The sequence below is a fragment of the Danio rerio genome, chromosome 23 (assembly GCF_052040795.2).
Source record: "Danio rerio strain M-AB ecotype USA chromosome 23, GRCz13ab, whole genome shotgun sequence".
Lineage (NCBI taxonomy): Eukaryota > Metazoa > Chordata > Actinopteri > Cypriniformes > Danionidae > Danio > Danio rerio.
In genome coordinates, this window is record NC_141043.1 from 31,023,762 (window position 1) to 31,045,709 (window position 21,948).

Here is a 21,948-nt window from a genome sequence, read left to right on the forward strand (position 1 = left end):
AGTCGGAAAGCCATTTAACATCTTAATACATAGAAAATCCTCACTGCTTTGTGTTGCCTCGCACCTCTAGTCGCATAACAATCGACCTTTGTCCCAGCAGATGCATCGCTTTAGTCTGCTAAAACATACCACAGTGATGGAGAATTAAAATGACACGTAGGAAACGTGCTTAACGTATAAATATGTCGTTTAATCAGTCAAAAGGATTAAAATGTAGATTATATATTTAGCATAGAAGGCTGTCTTTAAAAAAAATCTAGAAACTGTACAGTAATTTCCCCATTAGTTTCTCTTTGTAACAAGTTGGTACATTAAAAAAAATCTATTATTACTTGCTCAAACTATTATTTCAATAAAAAAATAAGCTAAAACAGCACAAATCTTGAGATTTCATTTGGACAACGTAATTGTTTTTGTGTTCAATCCACATAAATTTGTTAAAAGTGTTAAGTTAGCTTAATCGATTTGTGTTGGGACAACATAAATTAATTATTTGTAACCCTGCATTTTTTACAGTGTAGTTGCTGTGGAATAGAAAGAATACTGTAAAAAATGCAGGGTCACACGTAATTCATTCATGTTGTCCCAACACAAAGTGAAAAAGTTAACTTAACACTTTAACCAAATTTGTGGATTGAACATAAAAAAAATTAAGTTGTCCCAATAAAATCTCAAGAATTGGGTTGTTTTAGCTTATTTTAATTAAGTAGTTTGAACAAGTAAACATATTTTTTGAGTGAAGTTATGAAGTTTTTTTTGCAGTAAAAACTAAGCTATACTACAGTATTTATTACAGTTAATCAGTACACTACAGTTAATAGTACAGTGCATTTTACTATTCATTAACAAATGCTATAAAAATTATATATACACTGCAACATACTGAGTTCTACATAATTCCTTCATGTTACCCTAACTCAATTGGATTAAGTTAACGTAATGGTTTTTACACATTTAAGTTGATTGAACATAAAACAATTAGGTAAAAATACATGGGATTTGTGTTGGTTTAACTCATATTAAATAGGTAATTTGAACATGCAGAACAAGTCATTTTTCGAGTGTATACACGTAGTAATATAATACTTGTTATGGTAAAAAATACAGCACTTATAATAAATAACTATAGTATTTTTTTCATGTGGGATAAAAATTTATTTGGTCCTCAAATTATATTATCAACATCAATAGTGAAACACTTTTCCCTTTACAACTTATCATTTTTTAGCGTATTTTAGGGTATTTTATGCTTAATAATAATAGAGTTATAGTTTGCAAAGATTCCTCTGTCACTAAAGCAGCATCAAACACATTTTGTGTTTCTCAAGCACTTGAATTTGTCTCATAGTTCATTAAAACAACAAATGAATCCACATCTTTTAATAAATAGCAGGTACAAACAAACAAACCATCAACCTCCGTTCCCCAAAATTAACCTGCAAAATCACTGCTCTCTGTAAAAATCATGTTCGAGAAACTGAATTTTAAACACACCAGCACCTCCCTGCACTGTATGGGGGGCAATTAAGGTGCATAATACTAATAAAAGCAAATAACAGTAGAAAAGAAAGGGGGGAAACAGGTAGAGGACAGAAGTATAGCACATCAAGTATTAGGTGGCTTTACGTAGGGGAGGCTGCTTCTGTCTGCTTTATTACGGAGCAGAAGTTGTTAATTACCCAGATTCTTATTTCCTGTCCCCTAAACCCCCCTCCGCCACCCCCTGCACACCCCCACTCCTCTCACTGCCTCCCAGATGAGTGTCTTTGAAGTGCAAACTACGCTCTCCTCACTTTGAACTGTGCAAACAATGCTCCAGTGGTTGTGCTTACCTTCCCCATGTTACCTCATTTAAATAGACCTGGATACGGCTTACGCGCTTTTCAAGGGAAAACTCATTTCCAAAGCAAGCGCAGATCCCAGCCTTCATTAGGCAGCTGTAAGAAATGGCAGGCAATCAGGACAACTGCCTTTAACTGAGGTTTTAGGTGGACAAACACTATTTCCTGGGCATGCTTGGTTTAGTGCATCCTTACAGGCATTTGTTTTGGGTTCTCTGTTTTGGGACCTGATATTAAATTATTTCAAAATTGGGGTTTGAATTGGGATCTTTCTTTTCTTTAAAAAAATTGGGGTGAGGGATGTTTCATGTGGTATACCTTTGCTAATTAATTCAATTAATTCAATTAGTCAATATTTTAATATTATATTTATTTGAGACTGTGTAAGGACTGTGTTAAGCTGCTTTGACACAATCTACATTGGAGAAGCGCTATAGAAATAGACAGAAACATGAAATAAACTAAATAAAAAAATAGTTTTAATATGATTTAATGATGTTAATGATTTATTGGTATAAATAATATAAAATTATTAAAAATATTATTTGTTATTGAGAGAAAATAATTAAAAGTAAACAAGACAAAAGGGGATATGGGACGTGCTAAAATACATTGTTAAATCAATACCATTATCAAAAACAATATTGTTCTTATATATAAGTTATATAATGAAAATGAAATTAATAATGAGAAATATTATAAATTATTAATATTATTAAGTACTCACATTTTTATATTAAGTAATATAGGCTGATCATCATACAATATATTGTATACTTTTATTATAAAGATTATATTATTTTTCATTATGTTATTACAGATGACAGCTTTTAAATAATGGTATAAATGATTAGTATTTTACACCCCGAATCTCATTTCTTACAATTTATAAAATCATGTAAGTAATATTTTCTCTCAGAAGTATACAGAATATTATTCAGTTTATTTGTAATGTATTTTATCATTAAGTTAAATTAGTATTAGCGTTTAATTAGCAAGGTGTTTTAAGTCACACATATTTCATATTGAAGTCAGAATTATTAGCCCCCCTGAATTATTTTTCCCCTGTTTATTTTTTCCCTAATTTCTGTTTAATGGAGAGAAGATTTTTTCAACACATTTTTAGAAATAATAGTTTTAATAACTCACTTCTAATAAGTGATTTATTTTATCTTTGTCATGATGACGGTAAATATTATTTTGCTAGATATTTTTTAAGACTTCTATACAGCTTAAAGTGACATTTAAAGGCTTAACTAATTAGGTTAACTAGGCGGGTTAGGGTAATTAGGCAAGTTATTGTATTCAATTCACCTTTATTTGTATAGTGCTTTTACTAAGTAGATTGTTTCAAAGCAGCTTCACATAAATGGTCATAGTAAATTGGAATAGTGTAGTTCAGTTTTTTTAGTGTTTAAGTTCAGTTCAGTTTAGCTCAGTTCAGTTTGGTTTAAAATCGCTATTGAGAGTCCAAACACTGAAGAGCAAATTCATTGATGCGTAGCTCTACTGATCCCAAACCATGCAAGCTAGAGGTGACAGCGGAGAGGGAAAAAAAACTTCACCGATTGGTGAAAGCGAAGAAAAAAAACCTTGAGAGAAACCAGACTCAGTTGGGCACGATCATTTTAATTTCTCCACTGGCCAAACGTCTTGTGCAGAGCTGCAGTCTCAGTGGCGGAGGCTGGAAGCTGGCCTCAGCGAAGACTCGTGTGTCCCTGAAGCGTCACTGGAATCAGTCTCATGCTCTCCACTCCTTTATGACCACCACAACAGCTGCTCAGGATAAAGCCTGGTCCAGGATATGGAAACCTTGGGATCATCTCGTCGCTGGTCTTAGATCGAATCAGTGACTCTGCATAGTCTGAGGGCCTCGGAAAGAGTATACCCAGGTGGAAATGAAGAATAAAGAGAATTATTAGCCTAGCTGCTGTTCATAGTGTATATAAACAAGATGTAGAAACCTGTGTGGAAACCCACTAAGTGATGCATTGAGTGTATGCTTTACTAAACAGATAGGTCTTTAATCTAGTTTTGAATTAGGAGAGTGTGTCTGAGCCTCGCACATTATCAGGAAGGCTATTCCAGAGTGTAGGAGCCATAAAGGAGAAGACTTGACCTCCTTTACTCGACTTTGCTATTCTAGGTACTACCAGAAGCCCTAAGTTTTAAGATCTTAAAGAGCGAGTTGGATTGCAGCCAGACAGAAGGTTGGTTAGATAAACAGGAGCTAGATTATTTAAAGCTGTATATGTAAGAAGCACTATTTTAAATTCAATACGAAACTTAACAGGCAGCCAGTGTAAGGAGGATAAAATTGGGTGATATGATCATATTTTCTAGACCTGGTAAGAACTCTAGCAGCTGCATTTTAGACTAATTGAAGTTTGTAGTGCATTACAGTAGTCCAGGCTAAAAGTCATAAAGGTATGGACTAGCTTTTCTGCATCTCGGATGGATAGCATACTTTGTAATTTAGCAATATTTCTCAGATGAAAGAAGGCAGTTTTTGTGATATGGGATATATGATTTTCAAAAGTTAAACTGCTGTCTAATATGACACCCAGTTCTTATATAGTAGTGCTAGTGCTAACGCTAACTTTGCATCCCTCTAATTGTAGATTGACTTGCGAGATCTTCTGTGTACAGGATTTAGGCCCAATAAGTAATAATACTGTTTTGTTTAAGTTTCAGAGAAGAAAATTGTTGGTCATCCAGTCTTTAACATTTTTAATACACTTAGTTAGCTTGGACAGTTCAGACATCTTATCAGGTTTAGTTGAAATATATAACTAAGTATCATCTGCATACCAGTGAAAGCTGATCCCATGTCTTCTAATAATGTCTCCCAGAGGTAGCATGCAAATTGTAAACAGCAAAGGGCCTAAAACTGATCCTTGAGGCACCCCATACTTTACTGGGCTGACTTGTGAAAGCTGTCCATTAATATTTACAAACTGGTAACGGTCAGTTAAGTATGACTTAAACCATTGTAGAGCCTGTCACTGGACACCTGTAGACTTTAAGCGATTTATTAGGATATTGTGGTCAATGGTGTCAAATGCCGCATTAATATCGAGTAGAACTAATAGCGAGATGCACCCTTGGTCAGCAGCTAAGAGTAGATCATTGGTTATTTTCACTAATGCGGTTTCTGTAGTGAGATGAGCCCTGAAACCTGACTAAAACATTTCAAAAACATTGTTGGTCTGCAGAAAGGAGCATAATTGGGTAGAAACAACTTTTTTTCTAATATTTTAGACATAAATGGTAGATTTGAAATAGGCCAATAATTAGCTAAGTTGCTGGAGTCCAGTTGGGGTTTCTTAATGTTGGGCTTAATAACAGCTAACTTTTAAAAATTTGAAACATGGCCTAAAGATAAGGAAGAGTTGATAACACTAAGAAGAGGTTCTCCTATGTATAACTATAGGTTGTTCTGTAGACTATCAAAAATATAGCTTAAAGGAGCTAATAATTTTGACCTTAAAAAGTTTTTTAAAAAAACTTAAAAACTGCTTTTATTCTAGCTAAAATCAAAAAAAAAAAAAAAAAAACTTTTTCCAGAGGAAAAAAATAACAAAGGGGGGGCTAATTATTCTGACTTCAACTCTATAATAAATTTAAAAATATAATATATATAAACATATCTTATGTAATTTAATCTATTTAATATCTACCATTTTCTCAAAGTATTTTTGTGTACTTTAAATTATGTAGCTTAAAAAAATTTAAATAATAACTGTTGATTAAATCTGAAATTTATCACATTCCCATTTGTTTATTCAGTTTAAAACCTAATTTTGAATTAAAATACACGTCTAATTTATAAATAAAGCTCTATATTCTATATAGATTTATTTGAATTTGATCATCAATATTTTACAATTATTATTGATCCAGACAGCAAGAGTCTTACTTTTTTCTCCATCACAAATGCAAAATCCCCTCATTCAAGGATCAATGTCCTCATAAAATCAACAAAACAATGGCAGGCATGTTGTCAAGCTGTTTTTTAGCATGTCTGGAGGGCAGTTTAAGAGTCTCAGATCGCTAAATTGTCCCAGCTGTCTTGACCATCTGCACTGCAAACAGCCAGCCACAAGCTTTTGTACTGCTGGCCATCTCCAAAAGCCAGTTTACAGCCCCACATGGACTAAATGACTCTCCAAACCCCCAACTTGACAAATGTGGCATAATAGATGAGACAGAGTGCATGTAAAAACCTGCTGCCCCCTGCATCTTTCCAGCTAAAACACTAATCAATGCAATTAGGAACAACACTGTTCACTGTTACCACCACTGTGTCAAGGAATGCTGAAGATGCTGAGCTTTAGGCCTGGCCTTACATATTGATACATTTGCAAAAATATTTTATTTAATTGGAATAAGCTTTCACTTTAATTGTCACAAATTGTCCTTTTTAGTCTAAAAACTCTACTTTTGGTTCTAAATATGGATTAACCCAATTTCTTTTTTAAATTAGTCCATATTTTACCCAAATTTGGCTTAAAAGGAGCATGTGTGGTTCATAGAATGGATCTTTAAAACACTTATTTATTGAAAAAATTACAGAAATTTCATATGTACTGATGAATTTGCAGAAATATTTGATTTAAGTAGAATAAGCTTTCACCGTAACTGTCCCAATTTGTCTTTTTTACTCTGAAAACTTTGAATTTTGGAAAAATATGGGGTTACATTTTTTCTAAACAAATTTAACACAACCATGGAGTTAGTTCATGGGTAACCCAAATTTGGGTTAAAAAGAAACATGTAAGTGGATCTTTAAAACACTTCCTTATTGACAAATTTGCAGAAATATTAGTTTTAATTGGAATAAGCTTTCACTGTAATTGTCACAAATTGTCTTTTTACTCTAAAAACTTTAAATTAGGGTAAAATATGGATTAACCCAGTGTTTAGGTTAAGATTGTCAAATTAAATTTAACACAACCATAGAGTTGGACTATATTTTACCCAAATTTGCATTAAAAAAGCATGTAAGATTCCTAGAATGGATCCTTAAAATAGTTCATTATTGATAAATTTGCAGAAATATTTGATTTATGGGAATAAGCTTTCACTGTAATGGTCACAAACTGTCTTTTTTACTCTAAAACTTCAAATTTTGGAAAAAATGGATTAACTTATTCTTTGGGTTAAATTTTTTTCACATTAAATTTAATACAAATGTGTTTAAAAGAAGCATGTACGATTTGTACTCAGACTCATTGTGAAAATGTACCGATATAGACGTTTCTGGAGATTGCAGAGTACATCCCAAGAGTTACGTTTTTGCCATTTTTGATTTCGCGAATCCACCAAAGGCCGATGTGTATGCTTTTCTCAAATTTCTCTTGCGAGTGCCATCTGTGTCTGCTGTTCTTGAGTAAATCCACTAGAGGCCGCTGTCGACTAACTGACTGACTGACCGATCGACTGACTCACCCTCCTCCTTCCCTAAACCCAATCAATAGTGTTTTCAAAAGCACCAATTGACCAGCGCTCACCCACTTCCCTAAACTCAACTGACAGTTTTCAAAATCCAGGAAAGATGCATTAACTTATAACTTAATAATTGCCAATTAAAATTGTGAGTTACATTAATATTGCTGAGATTTTGTTGAGGATTTTTAGGTTCCTCCATGCAGATACTTCTTGAAACCTTAGATTTATATTTGTATATAAACATTTGTGCCTCAAATGTTTGTAGTCGAGGAACCTGAATATATGACTTATTATTTCTATATTGTTATTATTTCTAACACAATCTGAGTATTGGTGGCTATTCTCAATTAAGAGCAGCGTTAGAGATGGCTTTTGTGCGTACTTAAAAAAAATCATACATTTTCATACGTTTATGGTTAATTGTGAGTTTTCATAATTTAATTGATAATTGAAGTGCTGTGGTTAGCATGTTTACCTCATAGTAAAAAGGTTGCTGTTTCAAGTCCTGGCTGGATCACAAAAAAGTGCAGAAATAAAGCAAGTGTCTAATTTAATTATTCAAATAACTTGACAAAAATGAGAAAAGTAATACAAATTCAAAGTATGGGTAAAGTAGTATTTCACTGGCATTCAGCATAACAGAAATATTAATGTATGAAACAATATGCACTGTAAAAACTTAATAATTAATAGGTAATGACAACAATTGTGTTTGTTGATTATACAAGATGTAATCTAATTTAATTATCAAGATTCAACTTGTGTTTTAATTACTCATTCATTCATTCATTCATTCATTCATTTTCTTTCAGCTTAGTCTCTATTCAGAGGTCATCGCAGTGGAATGAATCGCCACTTATCCCGGCAAATGTTTTACGCAGCAGATGCCCTTCCAACCACAACTCAGTACTGGGAAACACCCAGACACATTATGGCCAATTTAATCTTTGGACTGTGGGAGACTGTGGACACCCGATGGTAACTCACACGAACACATAGAGAACATGCAAACTCCACACAGAAATACCAACTAGTCCAGCTGACACTCAAACCAGCAACCTTCTTGCTGTAAGGCGACAGTGCTAACCACTGATCTAATGTGCTACTGTTTTAATCAGTTTAATGTAATGTCATTTGAAATGACTTGTAAGGTAAATTTGCTAATGTGATGTGAATTTTACTTAAACAGTGTGGATAATGTATTATAATTGATCAAAAACTTATTGCTGATAAATTAGTAAATCCCACTAGTTGACAGATAGTGACAAATATTAAACATAGTTAGTGTAATCACAATTTATTTGTCATTTGATGCTTAAATATTCATTCATTCATTTTCTTTTCGACTAAGTCCTTAGTTATTAATTAGGTGCCACCACAGCGTAATGAACTGCCGATGCTTAAATAATGTTCTTAAATGTACAGTAATCAAGTTATTATTGTTCATAAAATGCCTGCCCATATATATATATATACATTTATATATATATATATATATATATATATATATATATATATATATATATATATATATATATATATATATATATATATATATATATATATATATATATATATATATATATATATATATATATACAACTAAGGTCACTGGTTTGAGTCCTGGTTAGGTCAGTTGGCATTTCTGTGTGGAGTTTGCATGTTGTCCTCATGTTCGTGTGGGTTCCCTCTTGATGCTCCGGTTTCTTTCACAGTCTAAAGACATGTTCTATAGATTAATTGAATTAACTAAATTGCCATAGTGTATGTGTGTGAATGAGTGTGGATGGATGTTTCCAAGTACTGTGTACCAGCTGGAAGGGCATTTACTGTGTAAAACATATGCTGGATAAGTTGGCGGTTCATTCCGCTGTGGGACCCCAGATGAATAAAGGGACTAAGCAAAAGGAAAATGAATTAATGAATTAATGAATTAATGAATATATAACAACTGTATTACACTAACAAAGAAAGAAAGATTAACTAATCACACAGTGAGTGCATAGAGTGCATTACTGCTGATCAAGCATTACTCGAACATGTTTGAATCTTTACTTTTAAAATTAAAAGCTCAAGCAAAAGTGAAAGCTTGAAAATTCAAGTTAGAATAGTAACAGTACAGTATGAAAGGTTCAGACGTGATGCTGTAAATGCATGAAAGAAAAGTTAAAAATGTAATTCTTGCATATATGAAATGTTTTTTGCATTTGTCCATTTGCATTAATGCTAGGTGGAATTCCATCAATTGTGTGTGAAAAGGAAAAAAGCGGCAAAATCCTCTTGTCAGAGAAACTTTTATCATTACCAGGGGCACTTAAAGTTTGTTTGCATTTTGTTTTTCAGTACTCTTAACAACTTCAGAAGTCAGATCACAGGAGCCTGTGATCAAAGCAGCTTTCGGTTAGTTCAGGAAACACAGGAGCTATAGCTCACGCTTTGATATTCTACATCAATATTTCAATTCAACAATCGCTTGACATGCGCCTGCACTCCCCGAGACGAAAGACGAAAGGAAAGAGTGAAATGGAGGGGGAACTGGAACTGTGTATAAACCAGACTGAAGACTTTACAGCTAGGAACAACTCTCTTCCTCAGCCCTGATCTGCCTCGTCTGTCATTTAAATACACACTGACTGCTTAATCCCACAGCAACAATGCATGGCAAACCGGAGCGTTTTGGGGCTTTGACCCACACAAAGTCACGTGATCAGCCCTGAAAGTTGCCATCTGAAAGAAATTTGTTCAGTCTTCCGGCTTTGAAGACTCCTTCAGCACTTTGAACTCTCACATATTGAAAAGACGTCCTGTTTGAAGACCAGACGTTCAATCTCAAGCACTCGGTTTCACTGGAAGAAGGACTATTCAAAAGTCTGGCTGGGGTCAGTAAGATTTTAAAACAATTCTTGAAAGATGCATTGACTTGATGACAAAAGATGCTGATCAACTTTTTGTTCATCAAATTATCCCGAAAAATGTTTTAGGGCAAAATATAACATAATAGTATATAATATAGGTGACGCGATGGTGCAGTAGGTAGTGCTGTCGCCTCACAGCAAGAAGGGTGCTGGTTCAAACCTCGGCTGGGTCAGTTGGGCTTTCTGTGTGGAGTTTGCATGTTCTCCCCGTGTTTGTGTGGGTTTCGTTCAGGTGCTTTGCTTTCCCCCACAAATCCAAAGACATGCAGTACAAGTGAATTGGGTAAGCTAAAATTGTCCGTAGTGTATGAGTGTGATTGATGGTAGTGTATAGATATTTCCCAGTAATGGTTTGGAGCTGGAAAAGCATGCTGGAAAGGAATGTGCTGGATGAGTTGGCGGTTCGTTCTGTTGTAGCGAACCCAGATTAATAAATAAGGTGACTAAGCCCAAAAGAAAATGAATGAATGAGTAATAATATAATATAATATAATATAATATAATATAATATAATATAATATAATATAATATAATATAATATAATATAGTTTCCAGTGATGGGTTGCAGCTGGAAGGGCATCCGCTGTGTAAACCGTGTGCAGGATAAGTTTTCGGTTCATTCTGCTGTGGTGACCCCAGATTAATAAAGGGACTAAGATGAAAAGAAAATGAATGAATAATTATAATATAATATAATATAATATAATATAATATAATATAATATAATATAATATAATATAATATAATATAATATAATAAGCACACTTTTAAATGTATTATTTGTAAATATTTTTGCTGCTTGTTCAAACTGCTTATTTTATATGAGTTTAACCAACATAATTCTTTCTGGTGGGACAACTTCAATCAACTTAAATTTGTAAAAACAATCAAGTTAACGTAAGCTATTTATGTTGGGACAACATAAAGCAATTGTGTGGAATACGGAATTTTTACAGCTCAGTGCAACCTATTTCAGGGTCAACAGTAAGAAATCAGCATATCACAATGAATATTGAGGGATCATGTGACACTTGAGTATAATGCTAAAAAATAATTTTCATTTCCGTTGTTTAAATTTTGAATATATGGAATTTTAATACTGATATGAATCAATGTTGATTGACTAAATATTGAATAGCACTACTTTCATACAGTGGTTTAAAAAGTTACTAATATTTCACAATAGCCCTCTTTTTTGCTGTATTTTTGTTGTATTTACAGTTTTTCTCAATTGCTAAAACACTAAAACCCATTGGCTGAACTAAGTTCTCGGTGGCCTGACCTGATTTAGCTAATTGTGCAGTCTGTTGTCAATACCTTAAACCATTTCACATGGTAAAACAGATCTTACTTAGACTTTTCGGCAAAACTTTAAACACATTCTCATTTTCAAAACACATTCTGCACTCTAATGCACATGACATCCATTCTGGAACACAAGTAGCAACAATCAATATGAATAAAGAAAATATGTCATTGATTAAACACATCCACTCAAAGTTGATGTCACGTTTTTCAAATGATATATGACACAACCGATATAAGTAAACATGTTGTTGAAGATGGGAAGGAGAGTGTCTAAGCATGCTTAGAAGTAACAATGTGAGGGGATGAGTGAAATGGGGAGTTTATGAACTTGAACCTCCCTCCATACTCGCTTTTCCTGAATCCGATTGAGGAGTTTTATGGAAAGTGATAGACAACCCTACACCAGACTAGATTTTCTGCAAGTCGTGGATTTAGCATGTGGTGATATGATGAATCAAGTCAGGGCTGTATACGGCACACAAGAGGCTTCTTCCCCTTTTGGTTCAGGAGAGATATTATTGCATTGTGTGTGATGTCGATGAATTATTTTGGCCTGACTCAGCCCAAAGACAAAAGCTAACCTATCATGTTTCCACCTTTGAGTTTAGTTCCATTTAGTATTATACTGTAGTACAGTGCATTGTAGGCTCTATACCATACAATGAACTGATTATATGGCCCTGAACATTGAAATTAGAAATGGACTTCTCTCTGAGAACTATGTTTTGAAAAATGTGTTTCCTGTTTTGTGTTGTATTGTTTACTTTGCTTGATTTTGGATGTCATTTTGATCATTTTGAGAGCAGTGCTTGATTTTGAACACAAAAGTTTTAAAAAGCTTCATTTTGCAAGAGAAGTCAGATGTTTTATTTAATAGTGCTTGAAGATGAGGATTTGTGTTTCAGAGTGTAAGAAAATGGGGAAATTGTGTTTTAGCAATTGAGAAAAACTGTAAATAATTGCACCCTGGATGAGCATGAGAGTCTTTCATAAATCCCACTGATGATGATAAAGTGAAGTTGTTTGATTCTTGTACGATGTTTAATTCTTACAATGAGAAAGAATTATTAAAAATTATAGAAAGTGAAAAAAACTTTAATTTTTTTAGAATTACTATCATAATTTGAGAGAAACTGTTGGTTTCTTGATGTCTGGAGTGTATTATTTTATTAACAACTTTCAATTTAAGCACAAATACCTTTTTTCCAATGTGGATTTTAAATCTGTAGTACTTTTCTTTTACTCTGACACTTATTAAAATGCACTGAACTCAAACACAGCAGATGTTGGTGTGTGCAGATACCATTTCTGAAATTGAAAATGAATTATTACTCATTTACGGTGCGAGCGGGGTATTGTTTATTTATGGATCATGTTCTTTTAAACCCCTTAAAGACTAAAGACTAATTCCCCAAAATAGCTGTCAGACTTAGGCAACATAATATAAATAATATACAAGCCCGGCTGAAAACAAAAGGAAAGAACAGGCGGATTATCAATCAAATACACATTGCACACAGAGAAAACAAAAGAAAATAAACAGTGAGAACACCTGACAATGTCGAGTTAATGTGGGTATTGTGAAGCTCATGGACCCCAGCCAATTTCCTTAGAAGCTCAGAATTACACGTAAATGACATGTCAAGCTTTGATAACTGTGTACTAATTACACGTTTGACTGCTGTATCTCAGTTTGAGTACATGACGGAAAGATTTACTCTATGGAAATCACAAATAAGGGCTTTTCAAACTTGAAATGGTTGAGGCATTGTTCTAAACCCTGCATCTGGATGTTTTCTTGGTTAACATTATACACTTTTATAAAAATAATTCGTAATATTCATAAACTGCAATTTCTACATCTCTGTTTGCTTATTTGCATTGCCATTTAGTGAAGGAATCACGTGAGCCTTTAACATGAATGGCACATCCCAGTTTTATGCACTTTTCTGTGCTAAAGTGGTGGATCAGGCATGCACTTGATAAAAGTCTAGATACCCTGGTAAAATTTTACAACAGTATTAATACTTAATTAATACAGTAATAATTACCAGTATACTTCTATATTTATTTCTTTCTAAAGCAAATTATTTAGCATGCTGGGATCAAATAACACGCTTTGTTTGGGTAAATCTCTGCGTAAAAACTGGTTAAAATGTATCCTGCATTACTAGTTATATATGCATGTATTTGTATGTTATTTATTTACAAAAAATGCACTTGATTCAAGTTTTATTTGTGTATGTCAATCTTATATATAGTTGAAGTCAGAATTATTAGCCCCACCTGGATTATTAGCCCTCCCTGTTAATTTTTTCCCCAATTTCTGTTAAACGGAGAGATTTTTTTCAACACATTTCTAAACGTAATAGTTTTAATAATTTATTTCTAACAACTGATTTATTTTATCTTTGTTTATCTTTATTTGACTATATATTTTTCAAGGCACTTCTATAAAGCTTAAAGTGACATTTAAAGGCTTAACTAGGTTAATTACGTTAACTAGGCAGGTTAGGGTAATTAGGCAAATTATTGTATAAGGATGGTTTGTTCTGTAGACTATTGAAAAAATATAGCTTAAAGGGGCTAATAATATTGACCTTAAAGTGGTGTTTAAAAAAATTAAAAACTGCTTTTTTTCTCGCCAAAATAAAATAAACAAGACTTTCTCCAGAAGAAAAAAATTTATCAGACATACTGTGAAAATTTCATTGCTCTCTTTAACGTCATTTGGAAAAAATTTTAAAAGAAAAAAAAAATCAAAGGGGCTAATAAATCTGACTTCAACTGTGCTTAAGTGTTTCCAGCTTTCAAACTTATTTGTTTAATTCTGAATAGAGATTTTTACATATTTATTATTGGTTAAATATGTTTAACAAAATGTATACACTTAAATATTAAAATATTCTCTTTTGTGCTTTCTTCTCACTGTTTTTACACCAGTGGGCCCAATTTTATTTAATTTCACCTGGGGCCCCACAACCCTACAGGCCGGCACTGCAACTACACTGTAAAAAAGTATATGAACAATTAGTCATGACAGCACACGTTTTTAGTTCATTGTTACTTATTAAAAAAAGTTAATCGTGTTCTAACTTAATTTTATAAGTTAAGCAAGCTGTTTTAAGTCAGTCTAACATGATATAAGTTTAATGGACTCGCAAGGTTAATTTGATTCATGCATCTTAAAAATTTAAGGCTACCCCACAGTGTAGCATGTACAAAATAGGATTTAGCTGGGGTTTCTAATTAAGAAATTCATACACTGTGAAAAGCTACTTTACGTAAATACTGTAAGAGAGAAATCCAATTTCCCTAAAAGCAGTAAGTTGACTTTCCTCTAAAAAACAATAAATCCACTAACATTTTTATACACATTTGACATGCTTAATAACTTTAAGACATTTTTTCTAAGTAAAGTCAATTAAAAGCTTTAAAATCATTAGGTTTACTCACTTTTTAGTATAGTCAACTAATTGCTTTTATACAGTATACAGGTGCAGATTAAATGTAAAGGTAACAACTCATCGTATTCCAAAATGGGGTTTCATAAGTCAACTTAAAATGACTCAACCTGTTTAGAAATGACATGTTTAAAACTTTCCTTTACCCAGAGTTGGTTGCAATGTCCTACTTACAAAATATTATTTAAAAGGACTATACGATTTTCAATAAACCTCTACAACTGTAGCTTTTCACAAATATGTACTGTAAAATCTCAGTTGTGATGATATCAGACTGAATGATAATGAAGTAAGGCTCATCCAAAGTTTAAACTGGACATATCATATAGGGACTGGGAATATATATATTGAGAGAAAAAAAAACTGTCTAACCACCAATCAAAGCCAATCTTACCAGCCCAGGTGCAGGGTATTTTGTTTGGTTAGAGTGGTTACATTCTGAGTTTAAGCGATGTAGATCACAATAGTTCATGCATTCTGAGACAAGCTGTTGAAATGGAGATGACATTTGCTTCTGACTCTGATGACATTTACATAGAAGAGAGTGATGACTTCAGCATATTTTTTTACGTGTAAAAATACCAGTATGTTTCTTTAAATGTATGCAGGTGCTTCTACATGCCTACCCCATAAATTTGCAAGTGCAAGCCAACCAAATCTCCTTAAAAGTGCCTAAAATGCTTTAGTTTAATTTTCCAAGTGCATTGTAAATATACTTTAGCATATACAGTACTCTCAAAAATAAATATTATAAAAATAAATATTAGTGTAATGGTACCATTTCAAAAAGTACGAAAGTGTGAAATTTTTAAAAATGACATTAGCTTGTTACCTAAAATAATACATTTGAATAATATTTTGTAGTTTTCAGTAATAAAGTTGAAAAACTTTATTATTTTAAATGTAGTTTTCATTAAAATTATTTATTTAAGTTGCTCCAATGGTTGAATTTTGGGTCCACATTTATTTCTCAAAGATACACTTTTAGACCGTTACCTTTTTAGGTACTAATATGTACACTTAAGGTAGTAATATTTACATAATAGGATGCATATGTGGTGCTTCTAAAAATGTACCACAGCAATGACAGCTTTTGTTCCTTTATTTCTGAGAGTGTAAGTGTAATGGAATAATTCACCCCAAAATTAAAATCTCATTGTTTAATCACACTCATGCATTCCAAAAAATATGCTGTTGTATATCCCCATACTAAAATCATTCACAGATCTGAGTCTGCAATCACTACGAAAGAACAAATCACCCAAAAATCACAATTCTTTACAGATATTGTGTTTATTTTTACACTGTAAAAATAATCGTAAATTAATTAATTTTTTTGTGATTCATGTTTTTATTTTTTATTATTTATGCTTTTGAATCACATTGTGACACTTTGATCTTTCTTCTGACAACTTTTAATCTTAAAAAGTTGGAAAAGGTGAGTTTTATGAACATTTCTAATAGTTTAAAGGGATTTATTGTCTGGGTTGGTGTTGTATTTTATGCTCCAAAAACATTGTACTCAGCTGCCAGTGCATTTTCTGTTATTTTACAGATTCACTTATTTATATATTATTTCTTATATATTATATTATTATTTAAAATGACTAAAATGTCAATAAAAGTCACTTAGTTAAACTGTAGAGTTGAATTTTCTACATTAAAAGTTGACAGATCAGAGATCAGCAATTGACAACTGTAAATAAGCAGAAAACACAAAATACATAAACAACAGCATCATTAACTTTAACTTAACATAATAAAGGTTTTAACATTATTATTATTAACACAGCACAAATTAACTTACATTCATTAGTGTTCAGGATGTTCATTGTTTACTATTGCTCAGATAATTTAAAGGATTATACACCTTAATGAAGAATGAAAAAGAAATTTGAAATAAGAAATGTATTTGCTTGTGGCTAAGTAAATGATATTAGCAGTTTCATGGGTGGACTATTGCTTTAAATGAACTGCAAAACCCCTTTTAATTTTTAAAAAAATATTTCCCAAACAATGTTTAACAGAGCAAGGACATTTTCACAATATGTCTAAGACTATTTTTTCTTCTGGAAAAAGTCTTATTTGTTTTATTTTGGCTAGAATAAAAGCAGTTTTTATTTTTTGTAAAAAAAAAAAAATTTAAGGTCAAAATTATTAGCCCCTTTAAGCTATATTTTTTGATAGTCTACAGAACAAACCATCATTATATAATAACTTGCCTAATTACCCTAACCTGCCTAGTTAACCTAATTAACCTAATTAAGCCTTTAAATGTCACTTTAAGCTAGAAGTGTTTTGAAAAATATCTAATAAAATAGTATGTCCTGTCATCATGGCAAAGATACAATAAATCAGTTATTAAAAATGAGTTAATAAAAAATGTTTAGAAATGTGTTGAAAAAATCTGTTTTCCCTTAAATTGAAATTGGGGGAAAATGCACAGGGGGGCTAATAATATAGGGGGGTTAATAATTCTGACTTCAACTGCATGTGATAATAAAAACAAACACATGCATTTAAATTTCTAACTACCTAAGGCTGAGTAAACAGTGATGGAACTTTCGTTTCTGGGTGAAGTCTCTTTGCTCAGACCCCCTCCTCTCGCCTGTATATCTCAGGCCATATGCGGCCTACTCATCCAATGCATTAGTGATGAGCCGGTGGCAGAGTCTCTGCTCACAGATGTAGATTTATTTGTGTTTGCACACCTCCATCAGCAGCTGTTTGGCCCCCACGGTTAGCACAGCCCCCGTAATGCACAGAGAGATGTCATCCGGCAGCGGGCCATGCCAGGCATCGGCGGCGTGCTGTTGTATGCTGCTTAACCAGGGGCGCTTTGAAGATGCCACCTTATGACAGAGAGCTGCTTTTATCTAATCCTCATGCTGTAATTTGCACCCCCGTACCTTTAATTTATGACTACTGATCAAATACCTGCCTTTGGAAAATGAGCAACTTAAGTGTTTTTTTTTTCTTTCCTTCTTTTCTCGATGCAAAAAGAATTCCTAATGTTGCAGGATGAAGGGGGAGCACATCTTGATGGAGAAGAACGGTGGATCAGCTTTTCTTTGATCTATGGCTTAATTGAGTGTGCAGACAATAATAAGACCAAACAGACTGTGATGGATCAATAACAATAACACACTGATACAATTTCACATTGCTACCTTAAACCATGTACAAGGAAGGATGGGGATTTTCATAAGAAACGTTTGACCCTAGACCACAAAACAAGTATGCAAGGGTATGTCATTGGCAATACCCAAGAATACAATGTATGGGTCAAAATTGACGATTTATTCCATTGACATACCAAAAAAACATTTGAATATTAAGTATGGATAAAATGTGCACCCCTAAACATTTTGTATAGACAATTTTAATGTTTTTTTTTTTTTTAATTCTATCTCTGCCAAATATTGGCACTTTAAACTGGTTGTGTGGTTCAGGGTCACATATACACTTACAGGCCACATTATTAGGGACAGTTGTCCAACTGACCATTAACACAAATTTCTAATCAGCCAATCACATGGCAGCAACTCAGTGCATTTAGGCATGTAGACATGGTCAAGACGATCTGGGGACGAAAGGTGATTTCGGGTTGGTCTGAATATTTCAGACGGGTCTGAGTATTTTCAGAAACTGCTGATCTACTGGAATTCTAACGTAAAACCATCTCTAGGATTTACATAGAATGGTCAGAAAAAGAGAAAATATCAGTGAGCGGCAGTTCTGTGGGCACAAATGTATCAATAGCATGGATTCCTCCTAATGGTGTGGGGATATTTTCTTGGCACACTTTGGGCCCATTAGTACTAATTGAGCTTTGTGCCACAGCCTACCTGAGTATTGTTGCTGACCACATCCATCCCTTTAGGACCACAGTGTACCCATCTTCTGATGGCTACTCACGCGCCATGTCATAAAGCGTAAATCATCTCAGTCTGGTTTCTTGAACATGACAATGAGTTCACTATACTCATATGGCCTCCACAGTCACCAGATCTCAATCCAATAGAGCACCATTTGGATGTGGTGGAACGGGAGAGTCACATCATGGATGTGCAGCTGACAAATCTGCAGAAACTGCGTGATACTATCATGTCAATATGGACCAAAATCTCTGAGGAATATTTCCAGTACCTTGTTGAATCAATGCCATGAAGGATTAAGGCAGCTCTGAAGGAAAAATGGCGTTCAAGAGTACTAGTAAGGTGTACCTAGTAAAGTGGCCGGTGAATGTATAATTAGTACCTTTAGTTCAGTGGATTTCCATTCATTTTAAAAAGCATTTAATAATAATAATAATAAAGATAATAATCTGCTTTTGTGCATATTTAGGGGAAAATAGAATAGTAATTAAATAAAATGTCTGACATTTAAAAAAAAACTATTATTTTAATTCCTTCCTGAATTTCAAAATTTCCCTGACATGTCTTGAAACTGAATTTCATTAAATGTTTTTTGTATTAGGTAGATTATATTTAGGGGCATCATTAAGATTTTAGTTCTTTATGAGAACATTTAATATACTATAACATCATTAATCTGTCAGAGACTTCGAGTGAGTCATAGAAATACATTATGAATTAATTATGATGGTTATTTGATAAGTGAGAAGATTAAAAAAAAACTTTAGTGGACAAAAATGTTTAAATTTGCAACTTGTTTTCATTCATTCAACCTGCACATGACCTTATTTGTAAATACACTGTAAAAATTGCAAGGTTCTACATAATTCAATCATGTTGTACCAACACAAATTAAGTTAACGTAAATAAAAAATTTCATGATTTGAACATAAAACATTTACAAAATCCTGAGTTGTTATTTCAGCTCATTTTAAATAAGTACACTCACAAAAATAAGGGTACAGGAGCTGTCACTGGGGCAGTACCTTTTTAAAAGATACATATTTGTAAAGAGTCCACAGTGGTACCTCCAAATTGTATATTAGCACCCAAATGCTCCAAAAAGAATCTTTGAGGTACTATTATAGAATTTTGAGCTACCATTATGGAATTTTGAAAAGGTCCTGCCCCAGTGATAGCTCCTGTATCATTATTTCTTAGTGTAGTTTCAACAAGTAGCAAAAATAACTGTACTGTAAAAGTATTTTCTATATTTTTTTACCTTTCTCTTAAATTGACTACATTTTTGTATTTTTTTGTATATTTTGTGTTTATTATTATTTCAGGTAGATAGATAGATAGATAGATAGATAGATAGATAGATAGATAGATAGATAGATAGATAGATAGATAGATAGATAGATAGATAGATAGATAGATAGATAGATAGATAGATAGATAGATAGATAGATAGATAGATAGATAGATAGATGCATTCCTTGGATTTACTATTTTTGTTTAAGTTAGGCAGTTGGAAACAATTTCTTTGGGCTGAATTTAAACACGCAAATTAAGTTGAACATTACTGTTTGAACTAAATTTGTTTTAATTCAGCCCATATAAATTGCTTGCAACAATTTTGGAGCAATATTTTTTTCAGTGTAGATACACTGAAAAAAATGTTTTTTACTTAGATTTTTTTGTTTTCTTTTTAGTCCAAATATCAAAATAATCTTATATCAAGAAGCATTTTCTAGACAAGCAAAACTTATTGTCTTATTTTCAGAAATAATATGCCAACATTGAGTTTTTCCTTAAAACATGCAAAACAATCTGCCAATGGGAGAAACAAAATAATATTTTATTTTTCCTTTTGACATAAGATTTTTTTACTCTCCCTATTGTCAGATTATTTTGCTTGTTTTAAGGAAAAACACCTAATTTTGCCATATTATTTCTTAAAACAAGACAGTATGTTTTGCTTGTCTTCTTGATTAAAGAACTTTTAGATATTTGGACAAGAAACAAGACAAAAAAAATCTAAGTAAGAAAAGCATTTTTGCAGATAATGTTATGAAATAAGCGCCCATCTGGAGCATTTGACCCTTTCTTTAAACTCCTTATGACATGTTTGAGCCATCAACGCTGGTCCATTTTTAACAAAAAAATCAATCTATCAAATGAACCCCAAGCTTCTAATTCACCATTGGGAAGCTGCATGCGCATTTGTGAGAAAGAGCTGTCATTTAGTCTCAGTCTACTGTACATCACGTATGTTGAGTTCTCAACCGCTGACGACAAGCAAGCACGTCAGAGACAGTTTTTCTTCTTGTCTTCCAAGATCTTTTCTTCCTCTTTCCCCACAACAGAACAGACGGCTCGACTTTGCAAAACAAATGAACAAACAGATAACAGGTATGGAGTGATGAAAGAGTAAACAACAAGCTCGATGCCCCACAACCATAACACACTCTCTAAGTAGGTTATCCGCCATAACCCAGTTTGATTGTTGCGTATATCTGAATGACGAGCTCCATCTGTCCAGCAAACCCAGGTAAGTCGAAGTTTAAAGAAATGAGTAAGATAAATAAATAACGCAACGCTCTTCTTTTATATGCTATAGTATACCCCAAACACTTCATTATGAAGAAAGATGATATTTAGTCAATCTATTGATGTTGCCTAACTAATTGTAAAGCGGGGACTCAAAGCAGATGCTGCATTTCAAAGCACTTGTGAGCAACTAGACAGGTTATGATTTATGCTAAGATGCGTGGCTTCAAAGCGCAGAATGAGGCTTCTAAACAAATTGAACAAGTCAAGCACTATTCACCCAGGACTGAGAGAGTGCCGAGCGCATGCAGATCAGAGGAGAGCTCCTGCCGCTTGTAATATCCCTCAATGAAAGCGCGGGTCCGCTGGGAAGAGCCAGCAGATAGTGGTTAACACTGGGCTGTATGCACGGGCATGGGAATTCTGTGCCAACGCTGCTGCAACACCTGTGCCGAGCATCCAAAGCGCGTTCGTGTCAGGGGCCTGATCAGGCAGTCGGTGCCGGGGGGGCCGCTGGCAGACCCTCCCTAGAGACTTGACACCTTTTCTGCGCGGCACG

General features: G+C 33.4%; 1 protein-coding gene and 1 long non-coding RNA gene across 5 annotated transcripts in view; one reads left to right on the top strand and one right to left on the bottom strand.

The window, feature by feature from the left end:
• Nucleotides 1-21,948, top strand: part of arhgef25a (Rho guanine nucleotide exchange factor 25a) — a 185,222-nt gene that overhangs the window by 143,698 nt on the left and 19,576 nt on the right. The gene's annotated exons all lie outside the window — the stretch shown is intronic.
• Nucleotides 18,386-21,071, bottom strand: LOC147838234 (uncharacterized). Its single transcript, XR_015523714.1, has 3 exons — nt 19,998-21,071; nt 19,240-19,870; nt 18,386-18,627 (listed from the first exon to the last, which is right to left on the bottom strand). It is a non-coding gene; the product is annotated as an uncharacterized LOC147838234 (long non-coding RNA).